This window comes from Myotis myotis, unplaced genomic scaffold (assembly GCF_014108235.1).
Source record: "Myotis myotis isolate mMyoMyo1 unplaced genomic scaffold, mMyoMyo1.p scaffold_m19_p_5, whole genome shotgun sequence".
Classification (NCBI taxonomy): domain Eukaryota; kingdom Metazoa; phylum Chordata; class Mammalia; order Chiroptera; family Vespertilionidae; genus Myotis; species Myotis myotis.
The window spans coordinates 72,653,257-72,668,935 of NW_023416357.1; the positions used below are offsets into that span (position 1 = coordinate 72,653,257).

Sequence of the window (15,679 nt, forward strand, 5' to 3'; positions counted from 1 at the left end):
TGGTGCTGTTTACCCTTTCCCACCCCAGCTCTGTTGTAAAACCCCAGAGCCCTGGATTCCAAAGGCCCCATCCAGAGCAGAGGCCCTGGAAGGGGGTGAGAGGAAATGAGTAGGGCAAGTTTGAAAGCCGATATGCCTGTGTGCTGAGGGATGGCCGGAGACAGTGGTGAGAGGTTGCAGGGGAAGGGCTCTCATACATACCCTCCTGTGGGGGCCACAGGTGAAGGAGGCCAGCGGAGTAGGGTAGGGATGGGGCACCATAGCCCCAGCCTCTTAGGCACCCCTGTCTCTCCTCTGCAGTGTACATGGAGGAAAGGGGCTACCTCTGAGGAGGGTCCAGGCCAGGCCAGGTGACCATCTTGAGTTCTGGCTGAGGTGATGGTCCTCTCCCTGAGATGCTGTCTAACTGGTGGTAGCAGAGGGCCCAGTGCCTCCTTGCTTCTCGAAGAACGTGTAGTCAATGAGGTATGTGGCTCCCAGCAGTACAGCCTTCACTCTCATGTCCAGATCCAGCGGGAACTGCAAGCCAAAGTTATCTGCATCCATGAGGGCTTCTTGGAGCAGCACCCCACACCCCCCTCTCCCCCCGCCACTGCTTGCTAATGTGGCCCACACTGTGGGACTCATCGGAGTCTTCACCTCAAAGTTGGTGTTTGTACTACAGCCACAGGTCCAGCAGGGCCCCACCACTTGCAGGATCATTGGTGATCGGCATCTTGAATGGAGAACTTGAGGAGGAAGGGATGCCAGGTCTGCAGCACATGGCCAATGGTGGTGCCTGGTGGCGACTGTACTTCCATCTCTCGGTCCCTGGGGTCCACCAGACGGACACAAAGGGGCCGGCGGGCCCTGCAGCACAGATGTGCACAGCAGTTGCTCTCTTGGGCTGCCTGACCCAGGGGCTGCCTAGCCCCTGAACGCAGTTCATACTGGTTACTTGTCTCCCAGCCTAGGAGCGTTTCCGCTTGCGCAGCCCTCTGGTGAATCAGGATCTGATCAATCAGCACCAAGACTTCAAGGCCAGAAGACACCCAGGGCGGTGGCAAGAGGTGGGCAGCAGGCCCCAGGACACTGGGACCGGGGGAGGGGAAGAGAGCAAAGCCGGGTGCAGGGGCAGGCACATGGGTGGGCGCTGGCGCTGGTCCGGGCCCAGGATGCTGCACCTGATCCGGGTACCCAGTGGTCACAGGGTAGGGAGGAGGGGGCGAATGGGTGTAGCCTGTGGGGGGCAAGTATCTTGTCATAGGAAAGGGATGAGGGTTTGCGTGTTGTCGCTATACTGGAAGATTAGTTCTAGAAGTGGAGGCAAGCTCAGGGACAGCCTGACACACACAGACAGACACAAAGACGAACAGGCAAACACGGAGAGGTAGCTGTTCCAGGTGCCTGCCCAGGGTCTCTCAGGTGGCGCCTCTTACTGGGGAGAAACCGAAAGTGTCAGTGGGCGGGGCAGAGTACCTGGGACCCTGGATTCCCTCTGGGGTTTGCAGAAACGCCCCCTCCCTTTGTCCTCTCATTCTCTGCGGAGGCGGGTGTTGGCGGATGGCAGGACAGATGGATCGGTGATCAGACTGAGGGCCTGACCTTGAGGGAGGTTTCTTGACTCCTCCGCGTTCCCTGCTCACCTGAAGCCCCTAAAATAGGGTTTCCAGCGCTTGGAGGCTCCCGAGAGCTCATGGAAGTGGGCCCTTGGTCATCGTTTTTTTTGTTTTTTTTTTTTTTTTACCACATTCCTTATGTGTGCAGTGATCACACTTCATCTGGAGCGGGGCGGGTTGGGGCCGGCTCGAGTGACCTGGAGGAAGCATGGAGAGAGCAGTCACAGCTGGTCGCCCTTGGCGCTGCTGGCGGTATCCTTTCTTCCTTGTGGTGTGTCTAGGGAGGGGAAGAGGCCGCAGTGCCCAAAGCCGAGTTCCAGGAGGCCAACAGCACTGGCTGTCCTCTTGAGACTGAACCTGCAGGACTACTAAAGAAGCCAATCCCCAGTTCTGCCCCGCCTCCGCCACCAATTGATTAGCAGCGGTTCTCAACCTGTGGGTCGCGAACCCTGAAAATACATCCTGCATATCAGATATTTACATTATGATTCATAACAGTAGCAAAATTACAGTTATGAAGTAGCAACGAAAATGATTTTATGGTGGGGGGTCACCACAACATGAGGAACTGTATTAAAGGGTCGCGGCATTAGGAAGGTTGAGAACCACTGGATTAGAGTCTAAGGGCCAGGAGGAGGGACCAAGAGGTCTGCCTTCCAGCCACTCACCAGTCACCACTGCCACCAATTGATCAGCTCCTGCTCCCTCAGCTCCCTAGCCTGCTGTTCGGTCGTCCATCCTGTCCTTTAGGTCGTGACGACACCTGGCTTCTTATATATTAGGATTAACACGATATTTCTACATTTTAATTTAACAACGAAAACTTGAGCTCAGGTTATATTTTCATATTGATGCATTTCTGCCGAAAGTAAAATTATTTCTGAAGCTGACACAGAATTTGTAGTTAAAGCATAAATATAAGCCAATTTCTTGATAAATTGTTTCCTATAAGGATATTTATTTTAGATTTTATTTTATTTATAGTTTCTGTGTTTTAAGGTAATAACGGGGAGAATCCCATTTAGATTTCAGATGTAGAGCCATTTGTATACTCATTATTAAAAATAAGTTATTTTAAAAAATATTTTCCAACTCTTTGTTGTAATACTAAAAATGTTTCTTGTTAGTTGGTATGGGACATCTAATGCAAAAAGAAATGTCATGAAAAACTGAACTATAATTAGAAATTTAAAGATAGGGCAAAAGATATATTTTGCTTAGTGTTTTTGAAAGACAAGTTGCTGGCACATGTAAAACTATATGTCTGAAAATTACTTTGAGACTGCATAGGAGAAATGCCTAGAAGAAATTAATGATTAATTGTGAAGATTTATATGTGCTATTCCATTTAATCATAAACTAAGAAAGAAATTAGAACAAGGAGGTCATAAGTCCAAAACTAAAGGAAGCTCTATAGGCTTAAAGCCATTACTACAGAAAATAAATCCTGCCACACATCACAGGGAATGAACACTGTAAATTTCAAGTTTGGAAATGTTTCTTGTGGGAGAAAATCCCATTAAAGTCTATCTGAATTACTTCAAAAGAAGGTCCATGGCAGTGTCAACTGCCATTAACATGAAGGATACTTCCCAACTTCTCATTTCATTATGTTTGTATCAAATTCTATGACTTTTGTTTATAATCAATAACCAATTTCTTCTAAGAACACTAAAATGTTACAACCTGATTTGCTCACAGTAATAAAGATTTACTGAAATGTGAGTCATCCCTATTTAAATCAGCCTATTGAGTCACCAATTTTCAGAGTCCCTGATGGGCTTGTTGTATTTATCACTGTCCTTTGGCTAATGGAGATTTGTGTTCATATCGTAACTTAGGCCAAACATCGATTTTAGTTTTTTTATAGGCCCCAGTTTCTTCCATTAAATGTGTTCTTATAGGAACCAGTATTACAGCTTCACCAGTAGTCAACTAAATGAGAGACTCAGTGGAAAGATGAAACAAAAGTGGGATGAACAAATCTGAGTTTAGTTAATTTTCATGATTAACAACAAAAATCTTAGACTTTGAAATTAATTGTTTATATTTTCCTTTGCATTTTTGAAAATATGTATATTAAAATAATTAACATATTAATATAAGTAATAACCCTTACCACTTTCTTAGCCACTGGCACTTTAGCATTCTAATAATTATTAGTGTCAGTAAAATTTCATTTCTTATTTCATTAAACCAAAAAGTGTTCACTAATAATTCTTCACAGAACTTTGCCTTTTCTATTCAGTGCACATAAAATTGGTATTTGTTTAAGAAAATACTATGCTTATACTTGTCACATTTTTTCCTCAAAATCTATATCTTTTCTAGAAATGTGCTTGTATGTCACTAAATTGTGACTTAGACTCTAAGTCTTAGAGCATTGAGGGCTTTCAATATTGGACATGTTTAGAAGTTTTATTAACTGGTTGTAACTGCAGTTAGTTCTCACAAAGACTGTTCTTTCTACTAAGGATTTTAGCTTCAAAAATCTACATGCTTTTTCAAAGAAAGTTGGCTCTTTTTTTCTAAATACTATTTATTTGTGAATCACTGCTTGTTTTTGTTTTTGTTTTTGTTTTACTAGCAGTTAAACTCAAGCTAATCTGTCTAAAATTCTTCTTTGGTAAATATTTGAAAAGTTCTATTTTTCCATAGCTGTGTTTCCCAAAATTGCAAGCTCAATATGTTCATGTCTACAATTTTATTAGAAATTTATTGAGTGGCTTCTTAGTGCATACTACTAGGCATAAGATTCGTAGTGGTAAATGGGTCTACATAGTCTCAATCCTTGTGGAACCAGAGTAAAAAATGCTAAGGAACTCAGTAACAGGGGTAGGAAAAAGTAGATTTATAGTTGTTTGTATGGAAAAAGACATGCAGGTTATGATTATTACAATAGCTTTATTAACGCAAAAGAATGTCACAGTGGCACAGTGCACTGAGGTACAATCTCGTAAGTGCTTAAGTTACCGGCCTTCATTATTTATTCATTCTTGTAATCTACTTGCAATATTCAGGTACACTCTGGACCAGTGTTCTTACCTACTTTTTCACACCCCTGTACATCTAACTCACTATATTTGTGGAAATTGCTATAAAGTGCAAGTATAGTGTTCTGTGGGTGCAAAATAGGACCTGCCATCTAAGCGTATCTAATTCATCGCTACCAGAATCTTGATATTGGCAAGCTACCAGCTATAATAAAGGTAGAATTAGAAACCCAGACTTGCCATTTTGTATTAAAAATGGCAAATGTATACTACAGATATAGACACAATTCTGCAAATAAGCCTTAAACATAATGCAGTAGCTGTCCCTGTGTAGGAATGAGACTGTGCTGTTAAGAGAACTGAGCAGCCTGATAGCAATTAATAGGATTGTACCTCAAAATAACAAAGATGAGATGGTGGTGCTTAGCAGTCCAAAGCAAAGTAAGTGCAGTTATTACAATGAGTGGCAAGATTTGAGAGGCAGACACAGAGAGAAGGCTTGACTCACAGTGAGATATGAAATGCTGTGAATAGTCACTATGTGGTAAATAAAAAATTCCCTCATTTTTTGATATCTTTAAAATACATTGTTTAAATAAAATTAATATATTTGTGGGGTTTATGACATCTAGTGTAGAAAGTTTGCCATAACAATATAAAGAAAAGGCCGAAACCGGTTTGGCTCAGTGGATAGAGCATCGGCTTGCGGACTGAAAGGTCCCAGGTTCGATTCCGGTCAAGGGCATGTTCCTGGGTTGCGGGCACATCCCCAGTAGGAGATGTGCAGGAGGCAGCTGATCGATGTTTCTCTCTCATCGATGTTTCTAACTCTCTATCTCTCTCCCTTCCTCTCTGTAAAAAATCAATAAAATATATTTAAAAAAATATATATATATAGAAAAGGAGGGTATAATAGAAGTATACTGTTAGTAATTTTGCTTACATTATATCTGAAGTGGCATAATATTACTTAAAGATACTGTGGTAAATATGCATATTGCAAACTTTAGAATTTCTATGTAAACTTAAAAGTGACTGCTAGTAAAAGCATAGTAAAGAAAAATTGAATAATGAAAATATTTAGTCAAAAATAATTCAAGGAAAAAGAACAAAAGATATTTGAAACAAATGGAAAACAAATAGCCCAATGGTACACTTAAAAACAACCATATAATAATTAGATTAATTATGAATGCTCTGAATTTTCCAAATAAAAGCCAAAGAATATTACAATAGACTAAAAAGCTAAATCCAGCTGTGTGTCATCTACGGAAAATGTATTTTAACTATAAAGATATAGTTTAATAGTAATAAGATGGAAAAATATACTTTACTACCAAAGAAGTCCTCAGGACTAGGGATATTAACAGAGATGAGAGGGGCATTTCATATAGATAAAAGTGTTACATCATCCTGAAAATATAGCAATTATAAATCTTTATGTACATAATAACTCATAAGCATATGAAGCAAAAACTGAAAAAATCTTTAAATAAAATTAAATCCACAAATTTAGTTGAAATTTCTACAAAAAATTACTAATGATAAAAATGGTGAATAAAATATCAATCAGCAGGATATATTTGAAATGTATAGACTAAGTCACCCAACAATTTCTATACATAATTGAAATGTATAGACTAAGTTACAGTCAACATGAAATAAATTAATGCATAACTAAAATAATAACTGAATAGGTTTTTTGGGGGTACCTGTCATATGATTTTACATTCATTGGAGGCATATGGTGGAAATGACTCTTTAATGACTTTAAGACTTACGACTTTAAAAGTACACACATAACTTACTAAAGCTGGTAGGATTTCCTGACAACAGTAGTATTGACTGATTGCATTACCTAGAAATATTCTAGGACAGTTTTCCATTCCTTATCTTGAGAAAAAGAAAATCATCTCTAATGCAGATGCTTCAGATACCTGGTAATTTTATGTAAGGAGTTCCTAGTGATTTTTTTCATTTTAAACCTAAGTCACCTTTGTGTGATTAACTTTCCAGAAAGCACAATTTTGTTTCCCATAAGCTCACTGTCCACTAATTATGCTTAAACTATTTACTATACTTTAGGACTTCCCCATTGGAGAATGGGCTTATAAGTATACATCTTCTTGATTATATGATTTTTAGAATGGGTGGTTTATTTGGTGAATTTTTAGCATTATCTGTCTGGATTCTAAAGTTCATTAATTTGGGGGAGTTCATTGTGATGGTTTTTATATTTATTATGGCCTATTTAGTGTTTTTATCCTCTAAAGTCATAAAATTGTCTTGATATTTTCTTAAACAAATTGTGATATATTCAAACAATAAAATGAATGAACTACTTAGACACACAACATTGATAAATCTCAAAACATTATGTTGTGCTACCAAGGATACAAAAGAGGACACTATATGAACCCATATACATGTAATTTAAGAACAGGTAAAATTAATCTATAGTAATAGAGTGCATATTAGTTGTTCCCTGGATGAGAGTTGAGGAAGGGTAAAATGCAAATAGTTACAATCAAAATTTGGGGATAACATAAATATTACATGTGTTGATTGGGGTGATGATTATAAGGGGTGTTTGACAAACTCATCAAATTATAACCTTAAGATAGTTGCTTCTTATTGCATATAAATAATATATAAATAATATGTACTTCCATGAAGTGAGTAAGTAAAAGCAAAACTATCTTGGAGAAGAATGGAAACTAGTAAGTTAGCTAAGGTGCTGTTAGTAACCTGGGCAATCAGTGATAGTTTTCATAGTAGAAATGAGGAGCAAGAAGATAGATTTAGAGAATGTTTTAAAGGCAAATTGTACATAATATGTTGATGATTGTGATATGTACACTTGGAATTGCAGATATCTGATGGACAGAGAGAAAACAAGGACCATCTTTAAGAGTTTAGCTTAAGAAATTAGATGGTGTTGTTTATAAAAAAATGTTAATCTGAGGTAAGAGCTAGCTTGGTGGTTGGTTCCGATGGACAATCAAAAGTTCTGTCTTGGCTGTTTTAATGTTTATTATAACATCTTTGGACATGGTATCAAGCTGGGTGTTGGACCCATGAGTCTGTTGTTCTAGGGCGAGTTAGGAGCTTAAGGAATAGAGGTGGAAGTAATAGCAAACAGGTACCATTTTAAGCCATAGGCTTGAAAAAATATCACCTAGAGAAAAAACATATTTAAGGCAGATGAGAGATCCCAGGACATTTGGTGGTTCAGCAGGAGAAAAGGAAACTGCATAAGAGACTGAGTTGAAGCAGCTAATAATATAACTCAGTCAAGTGTGTGAAGGTCCCAGACAGAAAGACATGAGAGAGTTTTAGGAAGACAGTTTAGCAACTATGCTGAAAACTGCAGAGAGGTCCAGTTAAGATAATGAAAGATCAGTAACCATTAAACAATTTTTTTGTGTGACCTTGACAAGATTTCTCTCTGGAATAGAGAGGATGGAAACCTGATTGAAGTGGTTTGAGACAATAATAAGGTGACCTTAAGTTTGTCAAGAAAGTTTGCAGTAATTTGGGAAGAGAGAAATGGGCAGTGATAAGAAAATAATTCAGGGCAAGGTACAGAGAGATTTTGTTTTCTTAAAAAATATATATTAGTGCTTGTTTGTATGCTGTTGGTAATATTCCATCAAGAATTGAGAAATCATTGATGCAAGAGTGGAAGTGTTCGAGAACAGTCTGAGAAAGGTGAGAAGATATGGGTTCTAAATCTCAAGTAGAGGAATTGGCATTTAATACCATGTTTCATTTTGGAAATTATAGCATCATGCTAAGAAAATGTATTGATATTATTGTTCTCTATGCTTTCATACTCAACTTACAACTAAAGAAAGAAAACTCAGCAAAATAAGATTTGGTTAAAGTTAAGATTTGCTTAACATTCTCTGATTTCTTTTTTGGTTTGGAATGCATGATTTTTCTAGTTTTGTTTACCCTTCATGAATATCTTGCCTTCATTAGACAGCTACCATAAAATTAAAATTAAAATGCATTTTTTAAAGGTTATGCTATTATAGGTTGTTTTGTTGCAGGAAAAAAACATCAACATTTATATCCTGCTGAAAAGAATAGTCTCACCTGAGCCACTAATGAGACTGTGGAGCAAAAGACAATCTGGGAATTTGATTGTTGTGTCTTCTGTTCAACAGAATACAGTCCCTGAAAAGTCTGTAGCCACAGTAACAGTTATTTCAGTCCTGGGATCTGCAGAGCCTAGGACCCTTTAGATGTCACAAAATTGCACATCAGTCATTAATGAAAATTTAGTTTTCTATACTTGGTTCTTCAGTAGTCACTAACAGCCATTCAGAGCTAATGACACTCTTCATCTAAAGTGTTGAGTGGAACAGTGAAATATTTAAGGATCATAGGAGGAAGTTAGGAAAAAAGCTGTGATTTTGAAACAAAAGCTGTAATTCAATGAAACAATGGATGTCTTACAAATGAGAAGAAAACTTGGGATTGTGCAAGCTTGAGGTCAGGTCTCAGGAAAAATTTTAGAACTTCTCTTCCCAAATACTTGCATTTAAAATTTTAATCTTCCCAAATCTGTGAGAGAATCTCCCATTCTTGCTGTTATGTCTAGAGAGTTTGGGCTATTCCCTTACTTCTCCTATGACCTCCTCGAAACATTGACAACAACACCGAAATACAAGTATTTATATCATTAGGAGTCTTTAGGTACAAGTAATTGAATAAACTAAAAGTGACTTAAACTATTAGGAAAATGTGCTACCTCGCAAAACATGTCCCAAGGGTGGCTATATCAGAGTTGGTTAACTCTGGCTCCATAATGTGAGAGATCTCACTCCAAATTTACCTTTTTGACCCGAAAAACATACAGAAGCTCTTAGCATTAGGGCCTCACATGGCAGTGCCCACAGGCAGAACAAGCCAGTCCCTATTTTATTTCCCCTTTTTGAATTATGAGAAAAATGATCACAGATGTCTCTCACTAGACTTTCTTTTTCTTCATTGTCTTGTTTTTTGTTTGTTTGTTTTGTCATATGACTCTAACAAATCACTGATAATGGAAATAGAATTATAATGATTGGCATAGACAAATGAACATTTCCCCCCTGGAGATAGGGAAGCCCCCCTAAAGATACATGAAAAACTAGTTCCTAAATAAAGTGGAGTTTCTGCCAGAAAAGTAGAAGGGATACCTAGTGACTGTTGAGAAGATGGGACAATGCATGCAAAGTGATTAGCAGAGTGGCTGATATACAAGCATTTAGTAAGTATTAGCTGCTTTATTGTCCTATCCAAGACACTCGAATGGAAATACAATAAATGACACCAACCTCACACCTCAGACTGCATACTCTGTCCTCCATCCATTCTGTTATCTAATAGTATATAGTTAACCCCTAACTGTAGCGTTCATTTCTTCCCTTGACTCTAAATCCCTTTTCCTTATCATCTCATTCAAACAGCTACTAATAAGTTGTCTGCTTCCAGCCTCATCCATTTTCACAAATTTTGCATATTTTAGCCAAATAGATCTCCCTTAAGGCAAATCTAATCATGTCAACAGCTTCCTTAAGAACCTGTAACAATTCCTCATTATGTTTGAACTCTTCTAAATCATGTCCTTGTAGCCTCTCTGCCAAGCCTGCAGATGGAAGCTCCTTTGTCCTGCAGCTGCACCATCTGGAACATGCAGTCTCCTTTGTGAACATAATGTAGGATGAGGACAGAAAACTCACACAGGGGATTTCCATTGTCTACAAAGAATCAGATGCCCAGCCAACTGCAAGGGAGCTGAGAAGGGCCCTCTTTCATTCACTCAGAAGAGGAGAAAGACATGCTATGAGGGAACACTATTTTGGTAGATGCAGTGATGTGCCTACCAGATGTCTCCTTCAAGGAAGGATTTGATGTCCAACTGCAAGGAGGTTTCTATCTGATTACCTGAGGCAACCCACATAACCAAGTGGGGCAGAGGGATAAAGACCAGGCCATTTCAGCTCACTGGTTACAACTGCTACAACTCTCAGAGACAATGCTTACTTGAGAGCACTCATACTTCACTGGCTTGCCTCACAGCTTGACTTCTTTCTCTGCCTCGTCCTGCTTTATTTTTTCTTTAATAAGTTTTGATCTCTTAGGAACATCTTGTACTCTATACTCTACCTCAGTATCTGCCTCCAGAAATAACACCCTGCAACTAGTAATTTCTACCACAAGTTCTTTTAGCCCTCAACTCTCTTTTCTGCCTGGATTATCATACTTCATTTGAATCTTTTCACTCCATATATATAAGAAATAATTACAGTTCGCTGAATGTGTCACCAAAATTTTGCATGCTGCTGAATGCTCTTTCTCTCTCACTCGCTCATTATCTCCAAGGCTGCCTATGAGTAATTAGATGCTTAGAAGAAAAGTTATATGGCCAGACCCAATAGTTATTAAACTAGGGAATTCAGACTCAGATCCTCCATATCCCTTTATAACTTCACAGCCTGTTTCCTTTACAACTATGTGAAACAGTCATTGCCTTGAACACCCTTTTCCCCTTCCCTTTGAGGGGCTCACTGGTACTTACCCAGTTCAGCATCATCACCTCCAAAAAGCATTTCCTAGTTATCCTGTCCTTGAATAGGCTATCCTCCTGTATTGCCCATAGAGCTAATACCCCAAACTTTTATCCTTATTATAGTACTTAACATTACTACATTATAGTTATGTTGTCTGTCTAGCATCTCCAATGGCTGGCCAGTGCTGATACATTCCTACCTTACCTACTTCTCAAAAGGATTTTGAGTGATTTAGTGTCAGCACATATAGGTACTGAGGAGTGTTTACTGAATGATTTTAGTACACTCTTAGCTCCACCCCTCTGGCTTTGCACTGACTCTACCATCCTAGGAGTTTGGGTTAAAAAAAGGAAAAAGGTAGTGCCATTACTAGAATGTGTGCCGTGAACATCTGCGAGTTCAAAGGAATTTGATTTGTTAAAAATTCTTTCCCAAGACTGATACTTGGCTATAACCCATGGCTGATTAAACAGTGTAATATAGCACTGAGGCAGAGATATCTAGAAGAACTCTTTCCAGACATGGCTATATTCTGTTAATTTCTTCCCAAATCCGCAGTCAGCACCTATTACATGCAAAGATCCCATCAGGCATAACTATCTCAATTACGATAATCACGTTAAAGATGTATGTGTGTAATGGGAGTTATGACATGAGTATTCACATTTTGATTCTCTTCTCTGGCTCAAAACACTACCCTCATTGCATATTTATTTGCATATTAAATAGATAAGGGGTGAAAAATGCTGAGCAAATATTTATGAGGCATGATGAAGGTAGGTGTGGGAAGAGAGTAGGGGTGTTCCAGTATTTATTAGAATGAACAAATATGCACAAAATTAAATATGGAGTGGGGCCTATAATCAAGTAGAAGGCACTGATAATAAATCACTGAAATTTGTATATATTTACCAATTTTTTTCTACCAGGGATTCCCTAAGTCTCCATTATCCAGTAACTAAAGGGTTAGTGCCTGGTATAGCAGGGGAACTCTAGGAACTGAATTAATAGTGTCACGTAGTGTCATTCTGGATGCTGCCATACTGATCATCACCTTTGATGTACATGTTTCTCCCTGTAAGCAGTACAAACCACAGAAATTTTATTAAATTAAATGTTAGTATAATAAAAGCATTTAAACACTTTTTCAGTGTATTTGGGAACCCTAAAGTGGGAATTGATTAAATTTGTTGTTAATCCTGTTACCTATAGCCTGCTTCTACCAGGTCTCATTCCCTTAAAGCACAGGACTGTGGCCTTATCTTCACAGAAACTCATTCACTATATCTTGGATGTCTTTCTCTGGTTTGTTTTGGAAACCTCTGTAAAATGACTTGAGTTCATCATTTTCCCTTATCCGGCAGATGCACATTCTGTCAAGGGATTTACTTTTCCTGAGGTACTTAGCACCTACTGACAATAATCATTTTTCTTCTGAACAGATAGAGATAAAAAGGGGAAAAAACATGAAAAATACGTTTTACAGGTTTTAAACTAAAGAAAAAAAAATGACGTTTTTCTACCTTAACAATCAAAATCAGCTTTTGCTTCTGAAAACATATATCTCTCACTTGATGATCCGATCTGATCCTGATGATTACAGTTGTAGTGAAGCTTTTTTTTTTTTTTTTTTTTTTTTTTTTTTTTTTTTAACTGAAGGTCTTGGAAAACTTTACTGATAGTATTATTTATACAGAATATTGGGAAGGCCTTACTTTCTTGCATAATAAAAGTATTCACAACATAAATGTCTTTTTCTGGTCAGAGAATCCTTATTAATGGATAAATACTTAACTTTAGATACTAATGACAAAGTTTTAAAAAACTGTGACATTTAAAAATCCATTAGCAATCTTAGATCTATACTATTATATAAGAGTACTTCAGAGAGAATTATTATTTGGATAACAAAATAAATGATGCAAACAGGGAAAAATAAACTATGCTACAAAAGAGCTATGTTGGGAGAGTACTCATGCATCAGGACTTTATTAAAAACTAGAACAATCCTCTATCAATGGTTTCATCAAAAAACTGCCATTAATCTATGACAGTTATGCCAGTGAGAGTATCATCTTCCAGTGGAGAGTTCACTTAATTGAATGAAAAAGACTTTCTAGCACTTTTATTTTATTCCTTATGGTTTTATACTTTGAATAAAGCATTCTCTCATTTTTCACATGAAAAAAAGACAATGTCTATGCAATATAAAACAAATATTTCATTGATTTTATTGTAATTGTTAAATGTAGAAATATAGAGATGACATCAGAACCCACTTTGTTCTGCAGAATCATTAATAAATCTGTCCCACAAATGGGTGTGACCAATAGAATTTGATGTTCTGGCAAGGTAGGCAAGGTAAATGTTACAAATAAAATTCAGTTAATTTCAGGGGGCCTGTAGAAGTCATCACTTCGGTAAATGTCAAAGTGAGGCCTCATTTTCCAGCTGTGACAGCTTTTTCATTCCTTTTTCAGACATTCTTTATGTTTTTAACAGTGCAGCCTTCCCTTGCTACTTCCTCAACTTTCTCTTTCCCTTTTCCCTTTCATCCTTCTGTCTTTCTAAGAATTAGTCCATTTCACCTAGATTGTCCAATTTCATGGCATATAGTTATTCATAGTATTTTCTTATAATCCTTTGTATTACTGTGATGATAGTTGTTACTTTACCTCTTTCATTTCTGATTTTATTTATTTGGGTCCTCTTTGTTTCTTGGTGAGTCTGACTAAAGGTTGGTTAATCTTGTTTATCTTTACAAAGAACCAGCTCTTGGTTTCATTGATCTTTTGTACTTTTTAAAAAATATACTTTATGTCATTTATTTCTACTTTGATCTTTATTATTTCCTTCTGCTTACCCTGGAGATTAAGTTAAAATGATGCTATTAGAATGGGAACTAATCTGACTGGTGTTCTTAAAAGAAGAGGGAATTTGGGCATGCAAAGGGACCCCTAGGATGTGTACTGCCAGAAATGACACTGTGAAGACTCAGTAAAAAGATGGTCATCTGCAGACCAAGAACAGAGCCTTTAGAAGACACCAAAACTGCCAAAACCTTGATCTTGGATTTCCAGTCTCTACCACTGTGAGAAAATAAATTTCTCCTTTTTAAGCCACCGGTCTGTTGTATTTTGTTATGGCAGCCCCAGCAATCTAATAATGAGGCTTTTAAGGGGAACTAATACTTTGATTTCCAACCATTTTTAAATTACAGTATACATATAAAATAAAAAAAAATAATATTCCTGCTGTATTCTAACGTAAGTAGATGGGGATCTTAGGGCTAAATGGCTGCCTATAGATTCTAATATTTCTGATCTCCGTGTGCCACACTAAGGTATAAGGTTAGCAACATCTCATGCACATCTGCAAGCCATTCATGAAACTCCATCTAGGAAACTCTTTTCTAAAGGATAAATTTCAGAAAGAAGTAAAATAATCTCATAAGAAATGTCTAAAATGCATAGAGAAGGCTCTTTCTGTGTATAAACTGAAGCTCCAGGAAGAATTTCAGGATGGCTATATTTTTAAAAACTTGTTAAACAGAAGGGCACAAATCTAACTGCTGACTTTTCTCAGCAAACCAAGCCGCAATCACCCTTATCACCTTTACCTTCCAGTTACACTTTTTTTTCCTTCTGCACTTGAATGCCATTATATTGTTAAGAATGTGACTATAGCTCTCTCTGCTTTGGGATTCTCTTTAGAAACTACAAAGATATTTTTCTTATTTCAATTCTAGATTTATATTTCTCATTTTATATTTTACTTATCCTTACTGTGCTTTGGGAGATAAATAATGTATTAAGAGTGTGAATAGATGGTGACACCTTAATCAGAAATCTAAACATTATTCAGTTTTTAAATCTCTCTTTGTCTAAAATTTAGTTCATGATGCACTACATGAGGATTTATATATTTAATTACTTTAAAATGCATGAAAATATCCAAACATGAAATACCACACTTGAAAATTTGACACTGCTGAAACAACTTAGTGACTATTTAGAAAATGTTATTTTCACTTTGGAAAATAACCACGAAAGTTTAATTTTTTTAAGTAAAATTAGGTTTCCAAAAATGTTAGTCTAGTCCTAAGGTTTAGATTAATTTAGGACTAGTTTAAGATTTCTCTGAGTTCACTCTAGAAGCATTGTAGTGTTAATGTAGGTGCGAGTGAAGATTTTGCAGAAGAATTGAGGGAGAAATTATATATCACAACCTAAAAATTATCTGGGACCTTTTACTTTCCCTAAATCCTTTTTTGCATTTCCTTCTCTTAGCTCTGTTTTTGCCTAATACCCAGCAAACTCTCCTCTTCTTTCCAGAATGCCTTTCTCATCCCCTTTTCTATTATGAAGCTACACTAACTAGAGGCTTGGTGCATGAATTCGTGCACTGGTGGGGTCCGGCCGACCAGCCCCCATCATATGACCACACAGAATTTCACTTATCTTTCTTCCTGCAGTTTGCCTATGGTAATTTATTGACCCAGGCCTTTTTTTGGCACATACTTTAA

General features: G+C 37.5%; 1 pseudogene; it reads right to left on the reverse strand.

The window, feature by feature from the left end:
- Window positions 1-402: 402 nt before the first annotated feature.
- LOC118655727 lies at window positions 403-1,244 on the reverse strand (annotated as a pseudogene).
- Between the last annotated feature and the right edge of the window lie 14,435 nt (window positions 1,245-15,679).